Raw genomic sequence first — 9,987 nt, 5'->3', positions numbered from 1 at the left:
TTTCGCACGCACCCCTCGGAGGTTACTTGCACTGGCTTCCCACTATCTTCGGTCAGTACCTCCCGGGGCACCGCTCCACCGCCGAAACTCCCCCGGCTCTAGTCGGGACAAACCTTCCCATCCTAGCAAAAGCCTGTGCCCGCCGGGCTCCGTTACTGTTCCCCGAGGCAAAGCGTATACAAAGCCTCAGGGCCTGGCGGATGGTCACTGAAATCCCCTCCCGCCGGGGCGGGATGCAAAGTCCTTCCCGCACCCCGCTCCCGCACCAAGGGGCTCCGCCGCCGGAAGCCGGCAGCACAATGAGCCACCGGCTCCTGCTGCGCCTCGAGAGGCCGGGATGCGGCCCCGGGACCCGAACCGAGACCGAAACCGGTGACGAGGCCTACTCCAAACCCGTTGCCCGCCCCGCCCGCAGCCCAGCGCAAGCAGACGTGAGCGGCGCCTCGTCCCCGAGCCGGGCGGGGCGGGCGGTTCCTCGGCCCTGGGGCGGGGCGATGTGGGACGGGCGTTCCGGGGAGGCGGAGCCTCCGCGGCGGCAGGAAAGGGGCTTCGCGGCCACGGTTCGAGGCAGACCCTGGTATTGCCGCCGCGTCGGTAGCAGAGCAGAGGCAGCTCGGTCTGGAGCCGGCAGCACGGCTCGGCTCCGCTTCGTTCCCTCCCGTGAGTTTCACGTGCGGGGCTGCGGGAGGAGGGAGTTGGAGTTGCGGTGTTTCGCTCCAGCCCCGCGGTGGCATCCGGTCTCGGTTACGGTCCCGTGGAGGACGCGGGAGCCCCGCGCCCCGGCCGGGTGCGTTCTCCGTTCCCGGACTCACGTTCCACGGCCCCACTCCCCGCGGGGCCGGGCTGCCCGAGGCGGGTGCTTGCGGCAGGACACCCGGGTCTGGCTCAGCCCCGCCGGTCTGCGGCGGCCCTCAGGGGAGCTCTTGTCCTGCCGCCGTCTGACGGGGTGGGCGCGTCGAGGTCTCTGCCTTTCTTTCTGCCGGCCGGGGCTTTATGCCCTGTGTGAGCGGGCGGGAAGGAAGACCTCCCCTCCCGGCAAAGTTTGCTGCGGAGGGAAGCGCGGCCGGCTCCGCTGCGGGCCGGCGGTGGGGGAGCTGGGCGGCCGTCCCGGGGGCCGCTGCCTCCCGCCTGTCATAGAGTCCGGCTTAAAGGGACAGCGGCGCGCCCGGGATGGGGAAGATGGCTGATGGAGAGGGGGCACGGCTCCCCGGCGGACTCCGGTGCCGGCATGTCTTCACCTCTGGATGTCCAACCAGGGAAAGCGGTCAGTCGTTGGTATTCTGTTAGTCTTGACTTACAGCTGTTCGGAGCTGTGGTGGTATGTTTCCCATTAGTGCCTGGGAGTGGCTATTGTCTTTTTTTTTATTATTTCATTTCTTTTCAAGCCTTCACTGCTCATTTTGTTAATTCCTTTAAAAAAAAACCCATATTACATCTTGTATGTAGTTGCATTAGTTTTGAAGGATGTATTGCCGATCTCCCACATTTCTGATATTGCACGTGTTTTTGAGCACACCGTATAACTATTCAGCTGCCAGCCTGGGACCGTGCTGTGGGGACTGGAGGTGAACCGGCTGGTCTGAAGCCCTTCTGAAACAGTAAAACCACTGTCAATGTTTTGACTGTCTTATGGTGGGACGCCAGGTGTGGTGTTGGTAAGTGGGGATGTTTTACTACAGATTGTGCTCAGGTGGCATGCTGTAGGCTTGCAGGTGAGTCCTCCTACAGATTACAATAAAAAAGAGAATTAACTCCTGCCAATTAGAAATCCTATTCTACTTATTGATATTTGGCATGGAAGTGGAAGTATTCTTACAAGAAAGTGAGCCTTTTAGTAAGTCAGTTCTTTTTATGATGTTGCATTTCATATGAATAAGGCCTTTTCTTTCCTTTTTTGACTGGGGGCACTCCTTTGTATATACATGTGTTCCAGCATTAAAACCACCAGTAATGAATGTAGCTTTCAGAAAAGTATAGCTCAATCCCAAAATCTTAAATTTTTTAGATTATTTGTATTTTAGGCTGTTATTTATATCTTTGTTTTGTTTTATAGATGTGAACTCAGGTGTCTGTCATGTACTATAGATCTCAAATCAGGAGATAGTTTTTAAAACAACTTTACTGGAAGATTGATGCATGTTTTCCAACAGAAAAAAAAATGGAAAGCAGGTTGAATTTAATCCTCATGTACTCAGCTAGTTTTTTTTTATGTAGGGATCCCATCACTGGTGCAGGTGAAAATGGGAGGTCCAGACATAAGGGGTAGCAATTAGCCAAAAGCAGATATAGAACACACAGGTCTTCCTTTGACAGATGGAGGCAGAGGTCTGCGCAAGCACGTGTGCAGGCAGGCTCAAAGTAATCTCAGAGATACAGTCCAGAATAGTAGCCCATCACTTTGTTGCTTTATCTGCTTCTTTGTCAAGTGGGAGAACCTGTGGGCTGCTGAGTGTCATATAAAAGAAGATGTGATTGAGTCTGTTCTTCTGGAAATTATTTCTCTGTATATGGCTGATACCATAAAATGTTCAGTTTGAGAGGAGTATTCTTCTTGATTACTTACATATGAATTCTAAGGAACTGTGGTGTAAAATCCAGGTATATTGAAGACAAACTTATTCTTAGCATATTGCTTCCATTTTACATGTAGTCATGGCTTAAAGGTGGCTGGGAGGTTGGGATTTGTTCCGCAGTTCTCATTTTACAGATTGACAGAAGCATCCATGTTGCACACTTAAGAATGATGGCATGTGCAATGAAATTGAGTAATTTTATAACTTGCCAGGTTTTCATTTCACACTTAATTGGATGTGACTATTACTGGTGATATTTGAGAGGAGTAAATCTCCTGTGATGATTACATACATAATAGTAGTGTCCAAAGTCATAGCTATTAGTGCAAACAAAAATTTGAAAAATAATCACAAATCAAATTGAACAAGCTAGAAAAAGTATTTCTGCTCTGTACCTGAAAACAACTTATAACAGTCAGGATTAAATGCTTTATAGAGTAGGTTATACCATATCAGTCGTATTCCATATGGTAGGTTATACCACATTAGTCCTCTTGTATCTAGACAACAGTATCTGGTGCTGGCTGCTCTGCGCAGATTGTTGCCAGAGTGGTTTACCATTCTGGTCTGGAATGAGAGTTTGTATAGCCAAAGTGTTAAGAATATTCTTTTAAAGAATCTCTACTTGAAGCATCGTAGTGCAGTCTAACATTAAAGCGACTGAAGGAAACACTGGACATGTTCTAACTGGTGAGCCTCGCTGAAGTTCTGTTTTTTTGATGCTGCAGACCTTGGATCAATCAAATAAATGCAGGTTGTTTTTCCAAGGCACAACTAAGTATTTTCTGATTACATACAACTGTAGCTTGAAAGGAGATGTAACCACTGAAATATTTCATATTTGTAGGATACTGCATGACACCTTTCTTTGATCTCTGCTTGTCATTGCTGTCCCCTCCCGTCTTTCCCTCACCCTCCCTTCTTCTTTTTAGCTTTTTGTAAGGCAGTGAGAACATGTGAAGTTGAAGTACTTTGGGATCCTGAAAGATAGTGAAGTTTTACAACATGCTTCTTTATGAATAACCCTTTCATTTCTCTGGGATAAGAGGAGGACTCTTTTCTAATGTCCTGCTGGTTTTGCTTGTACTCAGATTCAGTTTCTTCAGGTTGGTCAAGGTAAGGAGGATAGACTGTTACACTCCTCAGGGGTGTTGAATCAAGCTGAAAGCTTTTTCAAAATAATTACTCAACATGTTCCTAAAGAAAGATCTAAAGTCTTACTTAAAATATATTTTGATTTAGCATTTCTTCATTTTTATGATTACTTTTTTTTATTTGTGTTAAAACATACATTTCAATGCAATTTAGTAAATTTGCTGTTAAGAGTATGTGGGACTGAAAGCATGGAGTACTTTAAGATTATGATGAACTTCTGGAAGCATAAGGTGAAATCAAGAAAGATTATGAGATATAGCTCATGACTGTGTGAGTGAAGAACAAGTACTGACAGAAGTAGCGTAGGTATAAATGGGAAGCAAAATTCATGGTTAGTACTGGCTTTTGAAACTTGGCGTTCTTCAGGTATACATCTTCAAATATTTATTTTTGTTATTACTGTTTTTGGGAAACACAAGTTGCTCAGAAACACTCTTTTCATCTCTGTGCGCGAATGTGAATGAAATGTAAAAGTAGCCTCTAAAAGAATGTGTGTGGATTATATGCGCAGAGATGCCAAAAGAAAGCAATCTTTTCTGATTTACTTAGTAGAAACAAGATGCCTGACCTTTATCTGAGACACTTATCAGTCATTAGTTGGAAGAGTGCTGTTGTAACAGCACTCCATGCACTGTGAGCACTTGCCACACTTCTTAGAGAAAGGGGTTCCATCACTTTCCCTTCACCCTTCAATGTATTATCAATTAGATAATTCAGTTAGAGGAATTTGCCATTTAACACAAAGAAAAGAAGTGTGTTTGGCGGAAACTTAAAGACAATAAACTATAACCTAGGCTGTTCCTGCTGCAGTGATGAACTTCCTACATTTTATGCAACAGATGTCACTTGGCAAATGGTCTGTTTTAAGATAACCATGGTTCTGCGACAGCCAAACAGGATGTGCAACTAGATGAAGTGGAAGAATTTAAAGTGCAGCAGCTACAGTGGATCACTGAATAGAAGGAAACATGTCTTTTATTTGGCCAAAGTAATTTTCATAAACTCATATTTGTTACCTCATATTTCTTCTTTCCTTTTGTACTCATGCTTTTGCAGTCCTACATTTATGAAGACCAGGACAGATGGGTATCCAATCAGTTTGTCCAGGATTACTGGCAGTGACAAGGGGAGCGAAGGATGCTGCTATCAAGGCCTTTTGGTTATTCTTGACTGTTAATGTTGTTGCATGTTCTTTGCTGTATTTATGTTTCCTTTTGACAAAGAATGCCAAGTGTAATGTTGAGTCATAGTGCATATTTTCAGTTCCATGTACTTGATCTCTTTATTTGCAGCAGGCATACCATTCCTATTACTCCATCTGCTGCTTTAATCTGTGCTGTTTACATTCATGGTCCTGGTATCATAATACAATATTTACTATATGAATCTCTGCAACGGGCAGGTATTTCAAATGATTGTAAAACAAGCTATACACATATCAAAGGTGTATAGTGTATTTTAAAATAATCTGTCTGTCTGCCATGGTTCCTAGTGTGTAGGGTTAATCAGGGCTTAAATAAAACACCAGAAGTTTGCTTCTGACCCTCCCACTGGATGTTGCAAGAGGCCTACTAATTTTCAGTCTTCTGTGTTTGCGTATGCCTCAGGTCTTTTATACTTACGAACAAAATTGCATTATTAGTCTTTCATACTTAGAAACAAAAAGGGATTATGAAGAAATGTTTACACTAGAACCTTTCTTTTTCCTTTTTTTTCTTTTTCAATTTTTTGGGTTTTTTTTTTTTGTTAGTTTTTGTTAGGCACAGAGCTAGATTAACCCTGTAGGACATCTGTAAAACTGTAGAAGATTTGTTTCATTTGTGAATCCAAGTATGTGAGCGAGTATTTTAGTGTCTGTACATTTGCTTTCTGTTGCAGGACTGCAAAGAATGTCTTTCAATCCATATGATAAAATGATTACTCATCTTAAAAATGATGATCCACAGCATACTCCTTCTGGCTTATTTAAAAAATGTCTAAATGTCTAATATCCAGCTTAAATTATTCATGGCCTTTATACACTCATTCATTCTTGTTTAGTATCACTCAGTAGCTTAATTCTGTGTTCTTTCCCTGTGATTGGTGTATATACTTCAGTTTGTTTATAGAGAGCAATAGTGTTTGCTCTTAGACTTTATGTTGCTAGGCTGAACAATCCAGCCTGTCTTTGTCTCATTACGTACTTGGAAAATTAAGGCTGAGGGATGACCTCATTGCAGTCTACAGCTTCCTCAAGAGGGGTCAGTGGGGTGGGAGGTGCTGATCTCCTTTCTCTGGGGACCAGCAACAGGACATGAGTAAATGGAATGAAACTGCATCAGGGGAAGTTCAGACTGGACATTAGGAAAAGGTTCTTCACTGACAGGGTGGTTGGTCACTGGAACAGGCTCCCTAGGGAAGTGGTCCTGGCATCAAGCCCATAAGGATTTAAGGTGCATCTGAACAACATTCTTAGCCATATGGTTTAGTTTTAGGTAATCCTGAGAGGAGCAGGAAGTTGTACTCGAGGATTCTTATGGGTCCCTTCCAGCTTGAGATCTTTCTATGACTCCAGTAACCCTTTCTCCTGCTGCTTACAGTTTGAACAAACCTTTCTTGTACGTGTTGAGTGGGACTATACTTGGTGTTGCACATGGAGACAGTGACACTAATAAAAGCAGATCTGTAATGGAGGAAAGTTGAAATTACTAAATACACCACCTTAAAATCACTTTTTTATTGTTGATTGTTATTTTGAGCACATTACAGTAGCGGTGATCATGTAATCACCTAACAGATCTTTCCAGCTGATGAACTGGTAGCTAAGAGCAGACAGTCCTGAAGTGCTTGACATAAAAGCAGAAATAAAAAAGAAACAAACAAAAAGATAGTTTTGTTGATTTGATTGTCAAAATTACCTATTTCTTTCTTAAGGCATTGTGATTTTCCTGTGAATGAGTAGTACCTCTTCAGCCTTGCTTCAGCAGATTCTACAGCTTCTCTCCAATATTTTGTGCCGATTTCCTTTACGCAAATGCTAAGGCTACATTTTTGAAACACTCCTATTTTATGAAACTGTCACTTCACTCATTTCAATGCTAGTCACATTTGTCTTTGTTTAATCATTCATACAGTTTTTTTTTCTTTAACATCTTCTAATCCAGTTACTTCATGTTTAGTAATTTTCCATGCTGTAGGATGGGTGAAAATATACCAAATTCTGCCACCCTGACAGGTCTGCTGCATTTTCTTTTGTCTGATGGAAGGATTTTCTGTTTCATCAAAGAAAGATAGTGTAATCTGCCAAGATAGTGTAAGTAAATTCATATTTTGTTTCTTCTGTCACTCATTTTTTCATTTCCCTTTGTCTCTTAATTATTCTTTATTTCAGAATCTGTTCCATTTCTCCTTCTGATTCTGTTTTATTAAAAGTGTGTCCAGTGAAACTAAAATGAATTCATGTACAGGTATGCAGATGTTAAGCAGAAGTAACTCCAAGATTCATTTCTAAACTACAGGATATTGATCACAGAGTCAGGGTGTTTACAGTTGGAAAGGATCTTAACATCCATCTAGTTCCAATCCCCCTGCCATGGACAGGGAAGCCTCACACTAGACCATGCCGCCTAAGGCTCTGTCCAGCCTGGCCTTGAACACTGTCAGGGATGGAGCATTTACCCCTTCTTTGAGCAGCTTGTTCCACTGCCTCACCATCCTTACAGAACTCCTTTGTTATATCTTGAAAAAGCTGTCTGATACTTCCCACAGTAAGTTTCTGATGTGTGTAGCATATAATGTTGACAAATTATTAAGTGGTGGTAAAGTCTTCTATGTCAGGGTTGAGGTGTTGCTTTGCTGTAAAGCCAATAGAGAATCAAGAAGCTGAGATTGAAAGAGAACTTGAGGAAAAGTAGGTGAACCAAGGAGAAGAGGACAGAAGGTGAGTCTGCTGTAGAAAGCCAGTTGGCAGAGAAATGTGGCATATGTAGATACTGTTGGAACCATGTGCCAGTGGGATGTACAGCTAGGAGAGAAGAGAAATTCTGTGAAGTCTGGGGGTGAACTGATGCAGATGTGGATCAGGTAAGGAGTTAGACAACTGGGATTGGAGGAGTGTGGCTTATGTGAGCTATTGACCAAAAACCTTAAAAGAAAAACTGGAAAACTGAAGATCAGGCTAATGTGAAGTGGGGTAGAAGAGAGGAGAAGACAGAAAAGACAGGCTGGAATGGGCTGTGTATCTAACCTGTGGTGCAGCAAATGTGTTACTTCTTATGTCTCTGTTAACAGGTAAAGACTACATCAAGAATGACTGAGTAGAGTTGCTTTGTTTTGTGAGGTCCATTAATATGCATTCATAATCTAGCATCAGTGATACATGATTATACTTAAATTCTTCATCCACGTCTTTCCAGGAAGCCATAGCCTTTTAATTTAGAAGCAGATTAGCATCTTTCATCTATGATTCCTCTGTGTACCCCTTCCTGGTTGAGTCAACTCTGTGTAAAGCTACACCTTTACATCTGTGCAGGTGCTGAAGTTGGTTGTAGTCTGGTGTTTTGTCTACGAAACCAGTGCTGCTGCTTTGGGACTTCTTTTGGTTCTGGAGTGCCAGTGATTAATTTGCTTTACACATTGGCTTCCTTTCATAGAGTTCTTTTTCCTTGAACCATGCTTGTATGCCATAAAGCTAGGTATTTTCAGGAATAAAGAAAAGGAACTTGAAAACTGATCAGGTCAGCCTTGCAGGCTTACAGCAGTCCATTTCAAGAGAAAAAAATTACGAGAGCTAGCATTTCTTTTTAAAATCGGAGGTAATTACAGACTTCTGTGCTGTATTCTTTAGTTTTCCATGGGTTATTTATATTCAGACTGGCTAAATTCAGTTGCATTTAATTCCTTTTGCAAACATGGTGTATCCTTAGTTCGAGGTAAGGAGATGGATTACATTGTACTAAGAATCTCAATCTCATTATAGAAGAGATTAAGGATTTCTGGTGGATTTTAATGTATCTCTTATATCCTGACTTCAGATAGCTTGCTTTTTCCCCCTGCTTGTTTACTGACATTTGTATTGCAACAGTATTAATATATTTTGATCACAAAATGATCAAGCATGTTAATCCCTTTCTGTGATACCTAATTTTAGAGAACCTAGCTATTTCTAGAAAAGTTATTCCTATATAATATAGCTTTTATTACATGTGGCAGTTACAAGAATGTTAATTAAAGAGCAATTTCTTTTTGACAGTAAAAGCATGCTCACTAATATTTGTTTTTTCTTTGACTGTCTCACTCAGCTTTTTTCCTGTGAGGTTAATATAGAATCACAGGGTGGTTGAGATGGGAAGGAGCGTTTGGAGGTCACGTAATATAACCCAACCCCCTAGTTAAGCAGGGTCAGCTAGATCAGGGTGCCTGGGACAGCCTGATCAGTCAGGTTTTGAGTACCTCCATGGAGGTACTTCACAGTTGCTTTGGCCTGGCTTTTCCCATGTTTGACCACCCTCATGATCAAGTGTTTTCTTCAGATAGAATTTCTTGTGATTCAACTTATGCCCATTGCCACTTACCTGTCAGTCGATACCACTGAGTATGGCACTGTTCTATGCTTTCACCCCATGTTATCAATCTCATACATATTGATAAGGTTCTACCTGCTCCCCAGCAAGTTTCCTCTTATTCAGTCTATAAAAAGTCCCATCTTCCCTTGTATGGTGAATGATCTAGTCCCTCAGTCATCTTTGTAGCCCTTTTCTGTACTTGCACCAGTGTGTCCATGTCTCTCTTGTACTGGGTTGCCCTGAACTGGACAACAACACGCTAGGTGTGGCCTTGTCAGCCCTAGCTGGAAGCTGAGGGATTGCCTCTCTCAACCTACTTTACTGGTCATGCTGTTCTTCAAGGATGCCCTTGACTGCCTTTGCCACGAGTCCACACTGCTGGCTCCTGTTCACTTTTTCCACCATGGCCTTTACTGCAAAACTACTTCCCAGTTGGCCAGCCCCCATCCTAGTGCATGGGGTTGTCCCTTCCCAGATGCAGAACATTGTGTTTGCCTTGGTTAAACTGCATGAGGTTTGTGTCAGCCACTTTCCCCAGCCTGTCAAGGTCCTTGTATATGACCTTGTATATGCATGACTTGTATATGACCTTGTATATAGTTCTTGTATATGCATGACTTTCTGGTGTATTGGCCACTCCTCCTTCCTTCAGTGCTTCGGGTCATCAGTGAAGATGTTGAACAGAACGGGAGTCAATATTCATTCCTGGGATACAC

At 42.8% G+C, this 9,987-nt stretch overlaps 1 protein-coding gene across 8 annotated transcripts in view; it reads left to right on the top strand.

Moving 5' to 3' along the window:
• Nucleotides 1–525: 525 nt before the first annotated feature.
• The window catches only part of PAM (peptidylglycine alpha-amidating monooxygenase), a 137,028-nt gene continuing 127,566 nt past the window's right edge, over nt 526–9,987 (top strand). For 7 of the 8 annotated variants that reach the window (XM_034072771.1, XM_034072772.1, XM_034072775.1 and 4 more), the window contains exon 1: nt 526–660. The gene's annotated coding sequence lies outside the window, so the exon portion shown is untranslated. Of the gene's footprint in view, nt 661–7,001; nt 7,021–9,987 lie in introns of those variants that run through there. The other variant, XM_034072768.1, reaches the window with a different exon arrangement.

Source organism: Melopsittacus undulatus, chromosome Z (genome assembly GCF_012275295.1).
Source record: "Melopsittacus undulatus isolate bMelUnd1 chromosome Z, bMelUnd1.mat.Z, whole genome shotgun sequence".
Taxonomy (NCBI): Eukaryota; Metazoa; Chordata; class Aves; order Psittaciformes; family Psittaculidae; genus Melopsittacus; species Melopsittacus undulatus.
Note: the sequence above shows the minus strand (reverse complement) of the source record. Positions and strands in the feature narration are given on the sequence as shown.